At 44.6% G+C, this 22,018-nt stretch overlaps 1 protein-coding gene across 1 annotated transcript in view; it reads right to left on the reverse strand.

Annotated features, from left to right (window-relative positions):
- bcar3 (BCAR3 adaptor protein, NSP family member) overlaps window positions 1-22,018 on the reverse strand; it is a 158,847-nt gene that overhangs the window by 129,090 nt on the left and 7,739 nt on the right. The window lies entirely within an intron of this gene.

Here is a 22,018-nt window from a genome sequence, read left to right on the forward strand (position 1 = left end):
ATCAGACAGGGAGGGACCAGTTACTGATTTTGGGTTAGGGAGATAATACAATTAAACGCTCAAGCTAGAAACCAAATTACAATTAACACTACACACTATGCAAATGTTTGTTAATTGTACAGTATGTTGCCATAAATTCCAACTGGATCCTTCGTGTTTACGTTACTTAAATATTGACTCAACAACAACTGGAACCATTTGCTGCCACAAATTCTCTTCCAGCCAGAATGTGGGATACCAGGTTGCAAACTCCTCCATGACGGTCAATACCATTCTCTGATCGGGCAGCAGGAGGGACACACACAGCAGGGCAGGCGATGCTTGCTTTAAACCCCTCCCATCCCCCACTAATCCCTACAGATAGAATGACTCAGTTTAATGATGCTTCACCAGTAACTCAGGCAAATACTAATCCCAAACTCACTCACAACAGTAACAATGAAATTCTCCTCATAAAACTCAAAGTGTGTTTATCCAGTCAGCAGCTGAGCCATTTGGTTAGAAAGTTACAGATTCAATCGCTGGCCAGTGCCGAATTAACTGATCGGAGCTGAGGGTGTCAATAAGAGAGTTACAGTTCGTCAGAGAGCCCCTGGGTTCAAGAGAGGTGGTTCACTCCCATTTCTATCCATTGACCATTAGATGTGTGCATGCACGGATGCCGGTGAGGACAGCCTGTGATGTCCCCCAGTGATCAAATAGCCAGGTGACAGTCACTGTCTAGGGTCATACATGAATGGTGACCATTTGGGTTAAGTATCAGAGGGCAACTAAGGATGAGCAATAAATGTGGCCTTGTCAGCATCGCCTCCAAGCTGACATAAATACATTTTCTTAAAAAATATTTGCTATCAGCACCAAAATAAAACATTAGACTTCATATTTTTGTTTGGAACAGGACTGGCTGATAAGCAGACCTCTGCTAAACTGTTGCCATAATACAGACCTTGAAATGAAGGAAATATGGCTACAAAAGAAAAGAAATCAACAAAAACAAAACAAGGACACCCTTTCTGTGTTTCCAATCAACAAGTGAGCTCTGGATAGTTTCTATTTTTGTGCTCCAATATTTCCGCTTATTTCTCTCCTCACGCCTCCTCCCATCAGTTCTTGCTGGGATACATTCGGTGCATTGTAGCAGCACACTGACATATTGTGCCCAAGGAACTGTCCTTAATATGTGTACCTCGACATTGGGCTATTCGACCACACGGTTCACCACAACTGTATACAATCCTGTCTCTCGTGTGCTATTCAGACACTTGCCGGGTTGGCTGAATAGCTATCAGGAACCCCAAACCATTTTTCCACCCTCCCCTGCCCAAGTGTGGTGAGGCCAATTTCTATATACCCCCATCATCATGGCTGACATTGGCTAACTCGGCATTGACCAGTGATTGAACTTGGGACCCACCTTGTCTGGATGGCTCAGAACCACACTAAAGGACACATTCACCTACTCAGCCAATAGGGCGTGGGTGAGGTCTGCATGTTCACAGTGCAATCCAATGATTAAAGTCTGACCTTTTCTGGGCAAGCTACATTCATCCTATCAGCATTCAAACAATTGCCCATGGTAATATTTCTGGCCAATGAAAGTGCTTTCATTATTGTAGATTATGTTCCTTTTGTTGCTGAATTAGCCTTTTTATACGGGTGAGAACAGAATACCTTTAGGCTACTTTTTAAATAGTCACACACACACACACACACACACACACACACACACACACACACATTAAATTTCATTGCTTTTTAAACAATACAAATTTTCACCAGACCATTTTGACCGATCTGATGGATTTCAAGTAGTCTAACTCATAGAATCATACAACAGAAAGGGAGGTCATTCAGCCCATCATTGCCTGTGCCGGCTCTTTGAAAGAACTATCCAGTTAGTCTCACTCCTCTGCTCTTTTCCCATAGCCCAGCAATTTTTTTCCTTTTCAAGTATTTATCCAATTTCCTTTTGAAGGTTACTATTGAATCTGCTTCCAACACCTTTTCAGGCAGTGCATTCCAGATCATAACAACTCGTTGCATTAAAAAAATCTCATCTCCCCTCTGGTTCTTTTGCCAATTATCTTAAATCTGTGTCCTCTGGTTACTGACCCTCCTGCCAATGGAAATAGTTTCTCCTTACTTTATCAAAACCGTTCTAATTTTGAACACCTCTATTAAATATCCCCTTAACCTTCTCTGCTCTAAGGAGAACAATCCCAGCTTCTCCAGTCTCTCCACATAACTGGTATCATCGGTGGAATAATTCTGGTAAAACTTCTCTGCACCCTCTCTAAGACCTTGACATCCTTCCTAAAGTGCAGTGCCCAGAATTGGACACAATACTCCAACTGAGGCCCAACCAGTAATTTCTAAAGATTTAGCATGATTTCCTTGCTTTTGTACTCAATGCCTCTATTTATAAAGCCAAGGATCCTATCTGCTTTGTTAACAGCCTTCTCAACTCATCCTGCCACCTTCAAAGGGGATGGGTGAAAACTTGTTAAATATAGACAAGATGAATCAAGAAAAATCAATTTTATTGTCAGACGAACCAGCACCCAACCAAACTTCAACCTGACCTTCAAATTAAGGAACTTTTTGATTTCATTCATGGGGCATTATCACTACAGTAAATGCCTCTTACCTGGATACAGATATCAGATCTTGAGAAATAGTCGTGAGCATTAAGCAAGCTGGTCCATTGTAGAATCAAAGTACATTCCTAGCATTTTTGGTGATTGACACTATGGGTGATTTTCAAGTACATGCTGGCCCATCATTTTCCAAAATGTGCAGGTGGCATGCGAGACTCCTTACTGCAAGCTTGTCCTTGGAATACTGAGGCTAATATGCTGATGTGCAGATGTGCAGATTGTGAAGATTCAATACTAACTCACCATTTTAAGGGTGGTTGTAACCTCAAGTGATCAACTTAATTTACTTGGAATTAAAACTATCGATCAAATGGCAAGGTCACCACTGTGCTCCACAATCATACATGCGGTTCAGTCCTAGCTAGTGCTGCAATGCTAGCTAATATGGATCAAACAGGTGACTAATTTATTGTTCTGTATGCCCAATACTTTCATCTCTTTTATCGCTGAATAGTATGACATGGCTGCCCAATGTCACTGCACTGCTGCATTTCCCAATGTAGAGGGGTCACTGATGACAGCATTGTGTCTATCTTGGTTGTCAGTGAGTGACCAGGTAAGTGACCAGCTTTGTTTCAAAGCTTTGATAAGTGAAATCCTTGGAAGATTTGAATGCATCAAGGTTGTCAATTGTACATTGCATCTTGACTGTGTGCTCCTCCGAGGTATGGGTATGCATGAGATGCAATGATTGAACTGTAGGGAATGTCTGAGGGCTGAACAGCAAATCTGGCAGGCAACACTCTGTGGCATGAAATCTTGGCCATCTGCTTGGTACCTGGTACTGTTGGATATTCTTAGCTTGCCAAATTTCTTAGTTTGCTGTACTCTGTCCTTATGTCCTACCATTACCACAGACAATGTTGGGTTTGGCAACTGTCTCCTGTCAAGATAGGTGCACTGCCACCCTCTGATAAGGTTGCCATTGCAAACAAGACAACCCTCATCATGCCCGACTCATGTAGCAACACATTCATTTTGCCAGTCTTCAAACAAGGGGTTGGTCATCACCACTCTGTCACTTGCCCACAGACCAGAAACTCAACTGGACCAGCCACATGAGCGCCATGGCTAGAGCAGGTCAGAGGCTGGGTATTCTGCAGCAAGTGGCTCACCTACTGACTCCCCAAAGCCTCTCCACCACCTACAAGGCACAAGTCAGGAGTGTGATGGAATACTCTCCACTTGCCTGGTGGGTGCATCTGCAGCAACACTCAAGGAGCTCGACACCATCCAGGGCAAAGCAGTCAGCTTGTGTACTATCTACAGGATGCACTGCAGCAACTCGCCAAGGCTTCTTCGACAGCTCCTCCCAAATCCCCGATCTCCACCATCTAGAAGGACAAGGGCAGCAGGCTCATGGAAACACCATCACCTCCAAGTCACACATCATCCCGATTTGGTCATGTATCCTACATTGTTGCCGAGTCAAAATCCTGGAACTCCCTATCTAACAACACTATGGAAATACCTTCATCACATGGACTGCAGCAGTTCAAGAAGAAGGCCACACTGTACACACTGCAACCAGGGTGTGCCAGTGGTGGAAGGAGTGGATGTTTAAGGTGGTGAATACCCTACCTCTGATCTGCTGTAGTAGCCACAGTATTTATGTGGTTGGTCCAGTTGAGTTTCTGGCCAATGGTGACCCCCAGGATGTTGATGGTGGGGGATTCGGCGATGGTAATGCCATTGAATGTCAAAGGGGAGGTGGTTAGACTCTCTCTTGTTGGAGATGGTCATTGCCTTGCACTTGTGTGGCGCGAACGTTACTTGCCACTTATCAGCCCAAGCCTGGGTCTTGTCCAGCTCTTGCTGCATGCGGGCATGGACTGCTTCATTATCTGAGGAATTGCGAATGGAACTGAACACTGTGCAATCGTCAGCGAACATCCCCATTTCTGCCCTTAGGATCGAGGGAATAGCATCTGCGATGGTGGGGACCTCAGGAGGAAGCCAAGAGGGTTTATCCACTCAGCCCTTCTGGCTGAAGATGGTTGTGAATGCTTCAGCCTTGTCTTTTGCACTCATGTACTGGGCTCTGCCTTCATTGAGGAATATTGTACTGGTACAATATGTGCTGTGCTTATAAGCACAGCACATATTGCACCAATACCATAATGAACATTGTAGTGTATTTATGATGATACTGGTACAATATGTGCTGTGCTTATTCCTATTTTGTTCCGGTATTCACTTAAGTGATATGCATTGCATTTATTCCACCACAGATTGCATAAGCCAAAAAAAAAAAATCAACTTTGGTTCCTGGTCCTGATCATTAGCCAAAGTGTGCCTCGTGGACATCAGTTGCAAAGAGGAAAGAGCTTGATAGTGATTCTTCCCAACCCCCAACCCAACTCTCATAGCTGAAACATTTATCAGCCTTCATTGTCTTCTCAGCACCATGTCACTGGACTGGACTCCATCAAATTCCCTGGCTACTACTTTCAGCCTGGAGGTGTGAAGTGTCGACATCCTGCTTAACCCCAAACTGAGCTTCCTTCCCCAAATCCAACCTGCTGTCAAGACTGCTTTCCTTCATCTCCGAATTATTGCCAGTCTTCACCCTAACTCTTCATTGCTGCAGCCCAGCCTCTACTCCTTGCTTTTATCACCTCAAGGCGCGACTTCGTAAATGTTCTCTTCCAGTCCCCTGCCTCCAACAAACTGCAACTTGTCCATAATGCCACAGCCTGGCTTCTCTTCCACACAAACCCCCCTCCCCCCATCATCACCACTAAGCTCCACTGCCTTTCTGTAACCCAAATCAATCAGACTATAAAATCCTCGTCCTGGTGCTTGAGAACCCCCTTACTCTTTCCCCACCCTACCTTGGCGATCTCTGTGGGAAATTATCTAACCATTATTTCCTGATATAGCTTGTCTTCTATTGTAACCTTTTCAATCTCGGCAGGCACTACAGACCTTGGCCCTTCGTCTAGGTTTCCCAATTTTAAAAAAATTGCTCACCATCCATTCTGATTGCCACATGTTGGGAAGATTTCCTCTTTGAACTACGTGTAACCAAATTATAAAACTGTTTAGAAATGGCACCTTAACAATTTCTCTGTGCAGAGTGCGCTGGTTCCCTTTAATTGGATATGGGCATGCTGCACGTGTGTCAGTGTGACCACTGCTGACATCTTCGGGCAGTTTGCTGATTGTAAGCACCTGCTTGTTGGGGAGACATCGTTATCTGCTTGCAACATACTTTAGAATTTAGCCCCTCAATCTAGAGAAGCTATGAGCAGACAAGCCAGTTTTTCTGAAGGGGCTTTTACATTTAGGGCTTCTGTATTTTGGATTGTGGGTGAGTGATAGGGTTGCCAACTCTGATTGGGTGCATTCCTGAAGGTTTCATCACATGACCTCCTGCCATAAACCCCGCCCCCCACACCCACCATTGGTCCATCCTCCAGACACACTGCCTTCCCACGCCAATTAGAAAGCGAACAGACTCTTTAATACCCAATTGGATTAATCTTGACTGTTAGTCAATCAGCTTTTTTTCCCCCCCATCGCCAATAATTCTTATAATTAAAATAAATAAAAGTGTTTAAAGAAAATGAAAAAAAACACTTTTTGATAATGCTACTATCATTTTTCTCCTGAGTTGCTTGTAGCAGTGTCTTGGAGATTGATTTTCAATTCCGAGAGACTCCAGGACAATCCTGGAGGGTTGGCAACCCCAGTGAGCAATGTCTATGAACTGAACTTGTGCAATTACACATCAAAAATCGGTTCCCTTATCCCAACAGTAAAACTGTAGACCTACAAATCTCCAGAGAAAGGGGGGAAAGGCGTGCCCAACGTGGCCCTCATCCTGATGGCCACCTTTGTGTGCGGCTGCATCAAGCTTTGCATAGACCCTCAGTACGCAAACACAAAGTGTCACTCCGTGCTGAGGTTCTACCTGTCCCCGGTGTTGAGAAGGATGGGCCTGGCCATGCTGCCACGGAACGCTCCGTCCAGTTGGACCGTTCCACCCCACCTGTCCTTCGTGGAAAAGTTTGTGCAGAAAAACACCTTTGACCACAAGGCGATCAGCAAGTGGTCCGCACGTAACGTCCTCGAGACCCTGCGGGAAAAGGAGATGGTGGATCCTGTCGGTTGGTTCCCCGAGCAGACTGTCAATGTCATTTGGCAGAACGCCTCATCGCCAGAGCTTTCAAACAAGCACCAAGACCTAGCTTGGCTGGTGGTGAGAAGGGCCCTTCCCGTCAGATCCTTCATGTGCTCCCGGACTCTCAGCGCCACCGCGCGCTGTCCCAGAGGAGGCTGCGGTGGAGACGAGACCGTCACACATCTCCTTCTGGAATGTGCCTTTGCAAAGAAGGTCTGGAGAGAGATGCAGTGGTATCTGTCCAGGTTCAACCCGAGCAGTTCCGTAACACAGGATTCTGTGCTCTACAGGCTGTTCCCGGGGACGCACACGGAGACGGACATCAGCTGCTGCTGGAAGACCATCAACTCGGTGAAAGACGCCCTTTGGTCTGCCCGAAACCTGCTGGTCTTCCAGCACAAGGAGCTGTCCTCGACCGAGTGTTGCAGACTGGCACATTCCAAGGTCCAGGACTACGTGCTGAGGGACGCACTGAGGATAGGTGCGGCCGCCACAAAGGCTCTGTGGGGAAAGGCAACCATTTAGAGCCTTCCCGCCATTGTATACCGAGGGGCTGCAATCAGGGAAAAACCCCCTCGGGCAGAATGTAAAATTCAAAATTGATGTAATGTACCCGCAATAAATCTGCAATGAATCTGTAATGAATCACCTGAATTGATTGTGATGCAATGAGGCACCCTAGAGTGTCATGAACTGTAATGATGTCCAATGTGTTTCATTGAACTGTACTTGATGTAACCTGCAAATTGCATAATCGATATTGTGTATGTTTGGAATGTAATATGACAACTGTATTGTATGAACTGCTGCAAATTTTATGAATAAAGTATATTTTTTGAAAAAAAAACTGTAGACCCAGGAAAACATGGACATACAATCCTGCCTCTGAGAAAAGGGAGCTGTGTTTAGTGGTGTAATTTGGGAAATTGCCACACAGATCTGAAGTGTTAATTTTGAAAGCGGCTTTTCTATGTTCCTATGAAAGATATTGAAGGTTTCCAAATATAAAGACATGTCGGTGAGTGGGGGTGAATTTTAACCGTGGTGCAAATTGGGCGGGCTGTGGATAGTTTGTTTCACCCGCCCGATTTGTTGGGAGGGTGGGGGGGTGTGGGTGGTGGCGGGGAAGAGGGAGAAAAGCACATTCGTGTTCCTCCTGGCCCGTACAAATATAATGTAGAAAACTTAACCATGCTGTTTCCGCAGTGGTCTCCAGCAGTCCCTTTAAGGACCACTGGTTAGGCCGCTCCACCCAAACGGTACCTGAACATTGTATCGGAGATCTACAGCTGGCATAGCACCCCGATTGAAGTAAGGCTCCTGCCTGTTTGAGACGGGAGTGCTGGCTGCCTAATTTGAGAATGCTTGAAAATCGAGTCGGGCAGGCTTCACGCAGCTAGTGTGCCTGAGGTTTTTTTTTAAATCATCATTTCCATCTGCCTGCTGCCCCGTTTTTCAGCATGAATGGGTCACATGAAAATTGCTTCCTTTACACTGTGGTGATTTGGCATTCTCTACCTGCTTTCATATTTGTAAACAATTTTACAACACCAAGTTATAGTCCAACAAATTTATTTTTAATTCCACAAGCTTTCGGAGGCTTCCTCCTTCGTCAGGTGAACGGTGTGGAAATGATATTTTCGAATCCTTCGCATTTTGAAATCACAGAACAATGCCTGGTGATTACTGCCCGTTGCCAAGGCAATCACAGTGAGCAGACAGAAAGGTGTCACCTAAAAAGGCCACCGAATATACAAACCCCCCCAAAAAAAAGGGGGGAGAGAGAGAGAGAGAGAAGACAGTCAATGACCCGTTATATTAAAAACAGATAACATTTGTTCGCTGGTGGGGTTACGTGTAGTGTGACATGAACCCAAGATCCCGGTTGAGGCCGTCCTCATGGGTGCGGAACTTGGCTATCAATTTCTGCTCGACGATTTTGCATTGTCGTGTGTCTCGAAGGCCGCCTTGGAGTATGCTTACCCGAAGGTCGGTGGCTGAATGTCCATGACTGCTGAAGTGTTCCCCGACAGGGAGAGAACCCTCCTGTTTGGCGATTGTTGCGCGGTGTCCGTTCATCCGTTGTCGCAGCGTCTGCATGGTCTCGCCAATGTACCATGCTCTCGCCTAGACCTCCTCAGAAGACTAACACGGGACGCAACCAACAGAGTACCCTTTGTCATCCAGTACTTCCCCGGAGCGGAGAAACTACGCCATGTTCTCCGCAGCCTTCAACATGTCATCAATGATGACGAACATCTCGCTATGGTCATCCCCACACCTCCACTACTCGCCTTTAAACAGCCACCCAACCTCAAACAAACCATCGTTCGCAGCAAATTACCCAGCCTTCAGGAGAACAGCGCCCACGACACCACACAACCCTGCCACGGTAACCTCTGCAAGACATGCCAGATCATCGACACAGATACCACCATCACACGAGAGGACACCACCCACCAGGTGCACGGTTCATACTCCTGTGACTCAGCCAACGTTGTCTACCTCATACGTTGCAGGAAAGGATGCCCCAGAGCATGGTACATTGGCGAGACCATGCAGACACTGCGACAACAGATGAACGGACACCGCGCAACAATCGCCAAACAGGAGGGTTCTCTCCCTGTCGGGGAACACTTCAGCAGTCATGGACATTCAGCCACCGACCTTCGGGTAAGCATACTCCAAGGCGGCCTTCGAGACACACGACAACGCAAAATCGTCGAGCAGAAATTGATAGCCAAGTTCCGCACCCATGAGGACGGCCTCAACCGGGATCTTGGGTTCATGTCACACTACACGTAACCCCACCAGCGAACAAATGTTATCTGTTTTTAATATAACGGGTCATTGACTGTCTTCCTTCCTTCTCTCTCTCTCTCTCTCTCTCTCTCTCTTTTTTTGGGGGTTTGTATATTCGGTGGCCTTTTTAGGTGACACCTTTCTGTCTGCTCACTGTGATTGCCTTGGCAACGGGCAGTAATCACCAGGCATTGTTCTGTGATTTTAAAATGCGAAGGATTCGAAAATGTCATTTCCACACCGTTCACCTGACGAAGGAGGAAGCCTCCGAAAGCTTGTGGAATTAAAAATAAATTTGTTGGACTATAACTTGATGTTGTAAAATTGTTTACAATTGTCAACCCCAGTCCATCACCGGCATCTCCACATCAGTGCTTTCATATTGGTGTCAATGAGTGCTTGTGCCATCAGATTCCCCAAAGTGCAAGCCTCTCACAATCAGTGACAATTCCAATGTACCCCTGCTGGATTCACTCAGACTGATATCAGGATGTCCCAGCAAAATAGATTAACAGTGATTGAATAAAACAAACGCCACTTTTATTACACAGAATTATGAGATTACCCAGGATTTTTGCTGGGGTTTTGGGGATGGAACTTCCATCCGCTTGTACATGAAAATCATAAATTAATAATCTTTATATGGTTGTTTATCAGGGACCCTACAATGGAGATATGGAATATTTTAAAGGGGTGCTGTTTCCCTGAAAATGTGCCCTGCAATCATTTTTCATCTGAATCCAAGCACACAATGCACTGATGCAAATTGGGTCAAAACACATCATAGTCACTTTCGCCCAATGACACTGTAACAAAAGTGATACATGGCTCTTCTAGTTCTCATCCTAACCCTAATTGAGTAAAGGTTTTCTGAACACCTTTCCCTAAATTTGAGGTGCCGTCTTTCAGACAGCCCTCTCGGGTGGATGTAAAAGTTCCCATGGCACTATTTCGAAGAAGAGCAGGTACGTTCTCCCTGGTGTCCTGGTCAATAATTATCCCTCAATCAACGTCACTAACACTGAACGTTCTGAGAGTTCTGCAGGGAAAGGAGAGGGCGGATCCGATCGGGCAGTTCCCTGACCAGACAGCCGATGCCATTTGGCAGAACGTCTCGTCGCCAGAACTGACCAACAGTTTGCCAGGATGGCGTTGAGACGGGCCCTCCAGTGCGGTCCTTCCAACATGCACAGAATCTCAACGTCACCGCGAACTGCCCTCGGAGAAGACCGTCGTCCACCTCCTGATGGACTGCTCCTTCGCGCAGAGGGTGTGGAGAGAGATGCGTTGGTATCTGTTCCGGTTCATCCCCAACAGTTCGGTAACACAGGACGTTGTGCTCTACGGGCTGTTCCCCGGGACACACACCGAGACCGATATCACCTGCAGCTGGAAGACCATCAACTCGGTGAAGGAGGCACTTTGGTCCACCCGAAACCTGCTGGTCTTCCAACTGAAGGAGGAGAGACCTACGCAAATACTCTATGGGGAAAGGCCACCATGTAAGGCCACCCCACCATGTATTGTACACCATGTATTATGATATGTACTGTTTTTAAATTGTAATATTGGAATCATATTGTATACGATCCATGTTGTATTGTTTTGAATTGTATCACCTTGGAATTGTGGTATCTTTAAATTTTATGAAATAAAGTATATTTTGAAATATAAAAATGTCACTGAAGAAACAAATTATCTGGTCATTATCTCATTGCTGTTTGTGGGACCTTGCTGTGTGCAAATTGGCTGCCGCGTTTCCTACATTACAACAGTGACTACACTTCAAAAGTACTTAATTGGCTGAAAAGTGCTTTGGGACATCCTGAGTTTGCGAAAGGTGCTATATAAATGCACGTTCTTTCTTTAGTTCAATCCCTCTTTAGCTAGTTATAAAGCAGTGTGCGCTAAAGTAGACGCCTTAACCAGTTATAAAATGGTATATTCCAAAGAGGTATTTCCTTTGTACAAATGTGCTTATATGACATTCACCTTCCCAATGTTTTACAAAGGTGTTAATCCATTTAAAATAAATGGATTTGTTAGGAAGTTAATGTCACAGTGCGATTTCAGCTGACAATTTTTTTTACTATATATGGCTTGCTGAACAACTCTGTAGATGTATTAGCAACAGAACAATCAATGTCATTGTCAAACAGTAACAATCAGTTCATTGAAGATCAGAGATGAGGTGACATTTAACTCACAACTCTCCTCCTTAGCGAACTCCTGAAGCCAGTAAAACATTTTCAGAAGAGGAAACAGTAATTTCTCAGGATTATGGAGACACAAACAGGGCAATACTCCTAGATTCTGATATCAGAGAAGAAACAAGACAGTTGAGGATCGAAATTACAGAGAAGTGGGGCAGTCAGGCTTTTAACATGCAGCAAAAGGCTACAAATCAAAAAGAAACTACCTGCATATGGCTAAAGACCACAGTAAGTAACATTTACAGGTATCATGATTGCACCAATTCTGCTCAAACATACTTATTGCAACATAATTACAGACGGCACCTCATAATATGTCAGCCTGCAACAGCGATAGATTAGAACTGCACAAAGCAGCCTCACACATTCACTATTAAGCTTACAACTCAAATCAAATACTGTACCCAGTTTCTTAATCTCCTCCAATGATAACCTTAATTTTTCTGTTAATTAAATAAATACTTTGTATTTCACTGAAGCACAGGCTGCAACTTTTAACCTACCTCATCCCAAACTACAGCGCTTCTTCCATGAATGTTTCCTGCTATTTCTCTCTTGCTCTTGCTCCACAGCACAAATGACACTCCACACCAGATATCTGCACGATTACCATCTGAATGGATTACCTGTGTTTACCCAGATGGTTTATCCTGTTTGACTAGCATAGCCTCGAACAGCACTGGCTCAGAAAGAGAGAGAGAGAGAGAGGGGGGACATTAGACTGCGGTGCTGAAAGAGACCCGGGAGCCTAAGCAACTACGGGACTGCCTCACAACTCAAACTGGCAGGGAGAGGGATTAGAAGATGAAGGTCACATAATACCATCACAATCTCCCTTTCGCACAGAAAGACCACAAATTACAATTTTATGACAGAACAAAGCTTGAAACTCAAACAAATGACGACTAATTTCTCGAATGTTCTCTTTGAGTGAGGTTTTCAATTTTGAATGCTCTCGGCTTAAAACGCTCCCAAGACCCTGTAAGACCAGCCAGACAGACTGACATCAAAGTCTACTTCAGGCACTGTTGCTGAACCACATTGAGCGGCAAATGGCAATACATGAGCATGCAAATAACCACGGTATTATTGTGCTTCTTAAAGGATTTACTATAAAGATTGTTCCAAAACCTCTTGCATGTAGCACTGAGTTTAACCACAAATCCTCCATTAGACATCCTTGACTGGCTCTCTTCTTGGCATTGACATTCCCATGACCCCAGAACAATCAGAAACCACAGAGCATTTGATCATCTCTATCTCTCCTTAGGGTGCTACCATTGGCCTCAGTCTCCCTGGGTTAGGGAGGTAAAAACCAGGATATCTACTCCTGATCGCTATCCAGTGCATCTGTGAGAGCAGCAGGATTAGGCTCATCTGCAATACCCTCCATGGTCAAAAGGACTGCTGGTGTTCACTGTCCAGGCTCACACATGAAGAATGGCCATAGAGCAAGGTAGTGGAGGGAGACAGCACTATGGAACCAAGACCCCAGCACTAGTCAAACTCGTCAATGAGAGTTCCTGTCATTTTGATTTTAGGATTCTCAATAATCCAGCATTAAACGATAAAAGAACAACTAGATTTATTATCCCTGGATGACGAAAGAGATAGTGAGTAAGATGAAGCAGAAAAAAGGGGCGTATGACAGATGTCAGGTTGATAACACAAGTGAGAACCAGGCAGAATATAGAAAGTTCAGAGGGGAAGTGAAAAAGGAAGGAAGATGGGCAAAGAGAGAGTATGAGAATAGATTGATGGCAAATATAAAAGGGAATCCAAAAGTCTTTTATAGGCATGTAAACAGTAAACGGGAAGTAAGAGGAGGAGTGGGGCCAATCAGGGATCAAAAGGAGATCTACTCATGGAGCCAGAGGGCATGGCCGAGGTACTAAATTAGTACTTTGCATCTGTCTTTACCAAGGAAGAAGATGCTGCCAGAGTCTCAGTAAAGGAAGATGTAGTTGAGATACTGGATGGGCTAAAAATGGATGAAGAGGAGGTACGAGAAAGGCAGGTGTACTTATAGATAAGTCACCCCATCCGGATGGGATGCATCCTAGGTTGCTGAGGGAAGGGTGGAAATTGTGGAGGTACTGGCCATAATCTTCCAAACATCCTTAGATATGGGGGTAGTGCCAGAGGACTGGAGAATTGCAAATGTTACACCCTTATTCAAAAAAGGGTGTAAGGATAATCCCAGCATCTACAGGCCAGTCAGTTTAATCTCAGTGGTGGGGAAACTTTTAGAAACAATAATCTGGCCAAGTGACTGCTAATTCTGTCCAAGTGTGGATTGATTAGGAAAAGCCAACACAGATTCGTTAACGGCAAATCGTGTTTAACTAACTTGATAGAGTTTTTTGATGAGGTAACAGAGAGGGTAGATGAAGGCAATGCAGTTGAGGTGGTGTATATGGACTTTCAAAAGGCGTTTGATAAAGTGCCGCATAATAGGCTTGTCATCAAGATTGAAGCCCATGGAATAAAGGGGGCAGTAGCAGCATGGATACAAAATTGGCTAAGTAACAGGAAGCAATGTGTAATGGTGAACAGTTGTTTTTCGGACTGGAGAGATGTGTACCACGATGTTCCCCAGGGGTCGGTACTAGGACCACTGCTTTTCTTGATATGTATTAGTGACCTGGACTTGGGTGTACAGGGCACAATTTCAAAATTTGCAGATGACACAAAGCTTGGAAGTGCAGTGAACAGTGAGGAGGATAGTGATAGACTTCAAGAGGATATAGACAAGCTGGTGAAATGGGCAGACACGTGGCAGATGAAATTTAATGCAGAAAGATGTGAAGTGATACATTTCAGTAGGAAGAATGAGGAGAGCCAATATAAACTCGAGGGCACAATTCTAAAAGGGGTACAGGAACAGAGAGATCTCGGGGTATACGTGCACAAATCGTTGAAGGTGGCAGGGCAGGTTGAAAAAGTGGTTAAAAATGCATACGGGATCCTGGGCTTTATAGATAGAGGCATAGAGTACAAATGCAAGGAAGTCATGATGAACCTTTATAAAAAAAACTGGTTCAGAAAGGTGTGAAGGCCTTAGAGAGGATACAGAAAAGATTTACTAGAATAATTCCAGGGATGAGGGACTTTAGTTACATGGATAGACTGGAGAAGCTGGGGTTGTTCTCCTTGGAACAGAGAAGATTTGATCGAGGTATTCAAAATCATGAAGGATCTAGTCAGAGTAGAGCGAGAGAAACTGTTCCCATTGGCGGAAGGGTCAAGAACCAGAGGACATAAATTTAAGGTGATTGGCAAAAAGAACCAAAGGTGACATGAGGAAAAACTTTTTTTTTAAAAAAACAGTGAGTGGTTATAATCTGGAATGCACTGCCTGAGGAGGTGACGGAGGCATTTTCAATCGTGGCTTTCAAAAGGGAACTGGATAAGCACTTGAAAGGAAAAAAAATTGCAGGGCAGGGCTATGGAGATAGAGCAGGGGAGTGGGACTAGCTGGATTACTCTTGCACAGAGCTGGCATGGACTCGATGGGCCGAATGGCCTCCTTCCGTTCTTTCTTTGACTCTATGACAACAATTTTAAGTTCATTCCACAAATTACCTTACACAACTGGTAGTCACCGCACAGATTAACTGCTATGTTGAACCTGATCTGATCACTTTACACTGTTTTGAATTATATTACACTTATTTTAAGGTTTTATGTTTTTTTTAGTGGTGTCCTCCTTGCTGTAGGGAAGTGAAATACTTATAGATGCTCTAGGTGGGATTTTGCCTAGTCTGTCAAAACAGTACATTCAGCAGCTCACTGCTAATTTCTCAAACTCCATCTTGCAGACTGACTCATTCCAGTTTGTATCTAACCTATTGCCTAATCTCCTAATCACAGGATAAATTTACTTTGCTCTTTCTACATTGACAGCAAATGAGGATGCCAAGCAATCTTATAGTTGATTTTATCCCAGTGATTCGGAGGTTGAGTACACTTAACCCTGTCAGATAGGATTTATATGAATGGCCCAACTCCAAACAAAATACCCTGATAGTGGGACACAGTCTAAAACATTGCTTTTTTTGCTCTTCTAATTTTCTCTCTTTCTTTCCTGACGATACCAACTCTTGTACGGGTACATTTCTATGTGTATCGGTTGCCCTATGATACTTTGCCTGGAGTGCCCATTAGTGATGTGTCACTTGGTTATTTGATCATTGTGGTCTTTAATACAGAAAAACGTCACAGAAGCATAATCAAAAAAATGGACATTAAGCCAAAGAGAAAGATATTATTTGGATTTTAAGAAGGGTGTTGAAGGGGGAGTGGGAGGTGAAGAGGCAGAGTTTAAAAAAAAATTCTTAGGATGTGATTTTAGGCAATTGGCAAAAGAACCAAAGGCGACATGAGGAAAAACTTTTTTTTTACGCAGCGAATGGTTATGATCTGAATGGGCAGTGGAGGCAGATTCAATCGTGGCTTTTAAATAGGAATTGGATAAATACTTGAAAGAAAAAAATTTGCAGGGCTACGGGGAAAGGGCGGGGGAATGGGACTAGCTGGATTGCTCTTGCAGAGAGCCGGCACAAGCTCAACAGGCCGAATGGCCTCCGTCTGTGCTGTAACCATTCTATGATTCTATGTGGGCGTCACTGGCAAGGCCGGCATTTATTTCCCATCCCCAGTTGCTAATGAGAAGGTGATGGGGGGCCTTCTTCTTGAACGACTGCAGTCTGTATGGTGAAGGTACTCTCACAGACCTCTTCTTAGGTAGGGAGTTTCAAGATTTTGACCCAGCGACAATGAAGGAACAGCGATATACGTCCAAGTCAGTATGGTGCGTGCTGCCCTTGTCCTTCTAGATGGTAGAGGTCACGGGTTTGGAAGGTGCAGAAGAAGCCCTGACGAGTTGCTGCAGTGCATCCTGTCGCTAGTACACACTGCAGCCAGAGTGCGCCGATGGTGGAGGGAGTGGTTGTTTAAGCCAGTGGATGGGTTGCCGATCAAGCGGACTGCTTTGTCCTGGATATGGTAGGGAGGGAATTCCAGAGCATGGGGCCTAGGCAGCTGAAGGGAAGGGAAGATGAAAAATCAGCTAACTCATTTACCAGTCAGGGCATCGGTAGACAGAAAGATGCAATAATCTGACTTATTGTCCCTAGGCTAGGGATGCAAAACTGGCTCCTGCAAGAAACGCATGTGTTCGAACATCAAATCAGGAATGAAGTCAGGATTGGCTCTGACGCTGCCGTACTTAAACAGCATGCCAATAGTCACTGACCGGGGTCACATGAAGAGATACCGGGGACTGTTGGCCCTGTAAATCTGGGAGTTGTGCCCCAGCATGAGTTATTGCCTCTACGAAAGGGTAAAGTGGGAAAAATCAATTGCATACTGAATACTAAACACACTTTTACGTGTGTGCATTTTGAAGCCTTTTGACATTCCACGGGAATCCTCAAGGACGGTTAAAAACTGTATTCTGTCTGGGTCAAAGTACAAGGGATGGTGGAGAAATCCTTCTCTCTAAGTAAACACTTTAATGTGCTTATTATCTGCACATTAGGACAGATTGCTGAGGTGTGCACTTCACTGCATGTGATTTCAGGATAATCGTGACAACAAGCTTAGACGGGAATGGAACGGAATGACTAATGAGATATGAACTATGTAAACCTGACTCCCCCTCCTGCATATTGGTAAACTATTTCTGATAAACACAAACAATAATTAATAGTGACTGACATCCGGGGCCAAATTACAAGCCTGTGACTCACCATGTACACATCAACACGGTGTTGCGGTTCTTTTTATTTGTAATATTTTCCTCACTTACTCATTGGATATTCCTCCTGGTTTTGCCACCATTTCTTCTTCATCCAGTAAGGGGAATGGCCTCCAGATTGCTTCCATTAGCAGTGTCATGCTTTGGTGAGTCAGATAGAGTTTCAGTTCGACACCCAAGATGGCACAAGAACTGAAAACCCCATCATATGCCAGATTGAATTGGCTTCCAACTGTGGCTATGGCAATGAGATTAGGTATGTAATCACAGCCAGCCAATGGGCAGGTGTGAATCAGTGAGTTCAGCCATGGTAATCACTGCCCGCCAATGGGCAGGTGTGAGTTCAGCCATGGTAATCACTGCCCGCCAATGGGCAGGTGTGAGTTCAGCCATGGTAATCACTGCCTGCCAATGGGCAGGTGTGAGTTCAGCCATGGCAATCACTGCCCGCCAATGGGCAGGTGTGAGTTCAGCCATGGCAATCACTGCCCGCCAATGGGCAGGTGTGAGTTCAGCCATGGTAATCACTGCCCGCCAATGGGCAGGTGTGAGTTCAGCCATGGTAATCACTGCCTGCCAATGGGCAGCTGTGAGTTCAGCCATGGCAATCACTGCCCGCCAATGGGCAGGTGTGAGTTCAGCCATGGCAATCACTGCCCGCCAATGGGCAGGTGTGAGTTCAGCCATGGCAATCACGGCCAGCCAACGGGCAGGTGTGAGTTCAGCCATGGCAATCACGGCCAGCCAACGGGCAGACATGGATTTCAGAAAAATATTTTAAGAAACTCACAACTGAGTACGACAAAAACAAAACCAATGGTCAGGCCTACAAATAATTAATTGTTGCAAGAATCCTTCATACTCTTCAACCCAGTCAAGTAAACCTCTACCCTTGATTATTAATAGATTTTATCTCAGAAAAATGACCTGATGGGACACTAGTAACCAGCAAATAACATGATAGGCCTGAGGATTGCTTGATGCCTGGTTGCATTCCAAATGGACACCATAAAAGGTCACAAAGATAACTACAGATGAGGGAAGCCATTCGGCCCATCTAGCTTATCCTTCCATAAAAAGTAACAGTCCCCCATAACAGCATCTAACCACCTCTTCAATGAGTCCAGAGTCGTTTTGCCTCCACTACCCTGCCCGGAAGACCATTCGATGTATTGATCACTGTGCGTGTGATGAAAATTCCCAAACTTTCCTTTTATCAGTTTGTACTTATATTCCTTGTTTTAATTTAAAATAATGTTTTGGGTTAGTATCTCATAGACTGCTATAAGGCCTTGTCATATTCACCTCCTTTCACCAAACTCGTGAGTGCATCTCCATGGAAACATATTCCCACACAGATATTCTTACTTGTTGTACAAAGTGTTGGTATTTAACTGCGTTTTTACACAATGAATATGGTGTTTGAAGATGAGTCAACTGCCACCAAAAGTATCCATTTTGTCACCAGCCCATCAAAATTTTATCTTTAGTGAATTTTAAAGTCAGATCACATATTTTTGGAACATATTGTTCTACAAACATCAAAGTTATTTTCAATTTATCATATTGATATTCACAACTGGGAATACAGGAATTTTTCACTCACAAAGAAAAATATCACTTGAAGTGACACCATGGGAATGATCAGCAACCAGTGAGCAAATTCTATGCTGCATTCTCCAATGGAACCAAACCACTTTCCTTCGTAAAAGTTCAACTAAATTGAACGATTAGAAGGATGAATCTTTCATCATTTTAAACCTCCTTTTACCAGTTATTTTTCCCTTTCCTTTTGGGGCTTCCTATATCATGGCCCAGGTCCTGGGTGAGAGGACAGATGCTCCCCTGGTGAATGCTGCTCTGTAACTAGGCACTAGGAGGGACATGACATGATTAAGGTTCACTCGTCCTCCAATTTCCCCCTTCTTCCTGTTTTGGCTCCACTCTGCATCTCCATCTGGTGGTGTGGCTGAGGTCTAGAATGTGTCTTCACTCCCACTTTGTCCCTCACCAACGTTTTCCCTTCCTCTCCTTGCTGGGTGCAGTTACGCATTGCCAGCCACCGTCAAGTACCTTGTCCTAGTGGCTATTCGTCTGGACAGTGAACGCCAGCAGACTGTGGGAGGTATCATAACCAAGCCTGATCTTGTCCTCATCCGACATCCGCCCATGCGCAGTTCCAGCAGAGATTGTTAGATAGCAATCAGCAGCAGGAAACTGTGGATGATCTTCCCTTTCCTCTGCATGGCCAATAATAGCTCCCCTCCTATTTATGTAAGGAATCTTACAACACCAGGTTATAGTCCAACTGTTTTATTTGAAAATGATTTTTTGAAAAGTGATTATTTGAAAAGTGATTTTCAAATAAAACTGTTGGACTATAACCTGGTGTTGTAAGATTCCTTACATTTGTCAACCCCAGTCCATCACCGGCATCTCCACATCCCCTCCTATTGCCATGGCTGAGATGAATCACCTTATAGATTAGGAACATTCATCATCTAAAACAAAATCAGATGGTGCTTCTTTTCCCAGAGAATAATGGACCTCTGGAACAGGCTGCTGGCTCACGCGGTGGATACCGATTCACTGAATTCCTTCAACTAAGAGCTGTACCTGTTTCTGGTTGGGGTGGAGATCACCTTGTACAAAAGGTGGGTACTGCATGACATTAATCAGGGCCGGAGTGATCTCCTGGACTAGTTTTGATCACCTAAGGGGGTCGGGGGGAAATTTCCCAGATCTTTTTCCCCCAAATTGGCCTGGGTTTTTACCTGGATTTTTGCCTCACCCAGGAGATCACATGGTTTTCGGGTGGGGAGCAGAGTGCGTGTGTTGTGATGCACAAAGGCATCGCAGGTGTGTGGGACAGGCTGGATAAGTCAGAGGGGCTTTTCCTGTCCGTCAATGTTCATATGTTCGTAGCAATGCTGGAAACACTCAGCAGGTCAGGCAGCATTGTCCATGTGACTCCACTAATCACTGTATTGACTTGCTGGGCCAGGTGTTGAAGAGGCCTTACCGCTCTCTTTAACATGCCGAGTATTGCGACTGTGGTGCTGCTGAATTGAAGGTCTTTCACACTGCTCAGCCGTGTGTCCGCCGTGGCTCAGTGGCAGTACTCTCAACTCTGAATCAGAAGGTTGAGGGTTCAAATCCCACTCCAGAGACTTGAGCACAAAATCTAGGCTGACATTCTAGTGCAGTACTGAGGGAGCGATGCACTGTCGGAGGTGCTGTCTTTTGGATGAGACGTTAAACCGAGGTTCCGTCTGCCCTCTCAGGTGGACGTAAAACATTCCACGGCACTATTTCGAAGAAGAGCAGAGGAGTTCTTCCCCAGTGTCCTGGCCATGATTTACCCCTCAATTAACACCTAAAGCAGATGATCTGGTCATTATCTCAGTGCTATTTGAGGGATCTTGCTGTGCGTAAATTGGCTGCCACGATTCCTACATTACAACAGTGACGACACTTCAAAAGTACTTTGTTGTATGTAGAACAGGCTTTGGGACACCTGAAGTTGTGAAAAGCATTATGTAAATGAACAAAGCGAGTATTGACACTACTGTGTCGGCCAATGAGTTTCAGGCAGGGCAGGACTTACAGCCAACAGAGTCTATTTTATTGCAGTCTATTTAAACAGAGTCTCTACGAGCTACAGCAAACAGAAATCATGACCGAAACTACAGTCTCCCGATAAAAGCAGGATTATTTCTGCAGTAAAATGCAGAGAGTGGAGCTTATTTACATAATACAAAAGCAACAGTAGATGCACATGCAGCACCTGACAAGCACCGCATCATGTACATTCATAAGCACAAATAAAAATACAAATAAAACTGCCTCCTCTCCCTCGAGGGACAGCAATGTAAAACAGAGAGCTTCTTTCATCAATCCACTAAATCCCAAATCAAGGGCCTCGGGCTCAGTGAAAGCAAAATATTACACAATACAAGAAGAAAAACCACAAATGCTGGAAATATGAAATCAAAATGGAAACTACCGCAAATACAGAGCAGCACCATCAGCATCTGAAAAGAAAAAAAATGTAGACCCTTCAATGAAACATTAACCTGTCTTTTCTCCCAGGTGTCTTGGCCAATATTTATTCCTCAACCAACATCACTAATACAGATTATCTGGTCATTTATTTCATTGCTGTTTGTGGGATCTTGCTGTGCGCAAATTGGCAGCCGCGTTTCCTACATTACAACAGTGACTACACGTCAAAAGTACTTAATTGGCTGTAAAGTGCTTTGGGACATCCTGAGGTAGTGAAAGGCGCTATATAAATGCAAGTTCTTTCTTTTTTCAGATGCTGAATGAGCTGCTGTGTATTTCCAGATGCAGACCAACTAAGGCCAGATTTTACATTGGTACTTGTTTAGTTTAGTTTAGACTATTACAAAGATTTGTCCAGTACTTATTTTGAATCCACTCTTATTTCAACAGAAGA

The sequence above is a fragment of the Heptranchias perlo genome, chromosome 9, assembly GCF_035084215.1.
Source record: "Heptranchias perlo isolate sHepPer1 chromosome 9, sHepPer1.hap1, whole genome shotgun sequence".
In the NCBI taxonomy this organism is placed as follows: Eukaryota; Metazoa; Chordata; class Chondrichthyes; order Hexanchiformes; family Hexanchidae; genus Heptranchias; species Heptranchias perlo.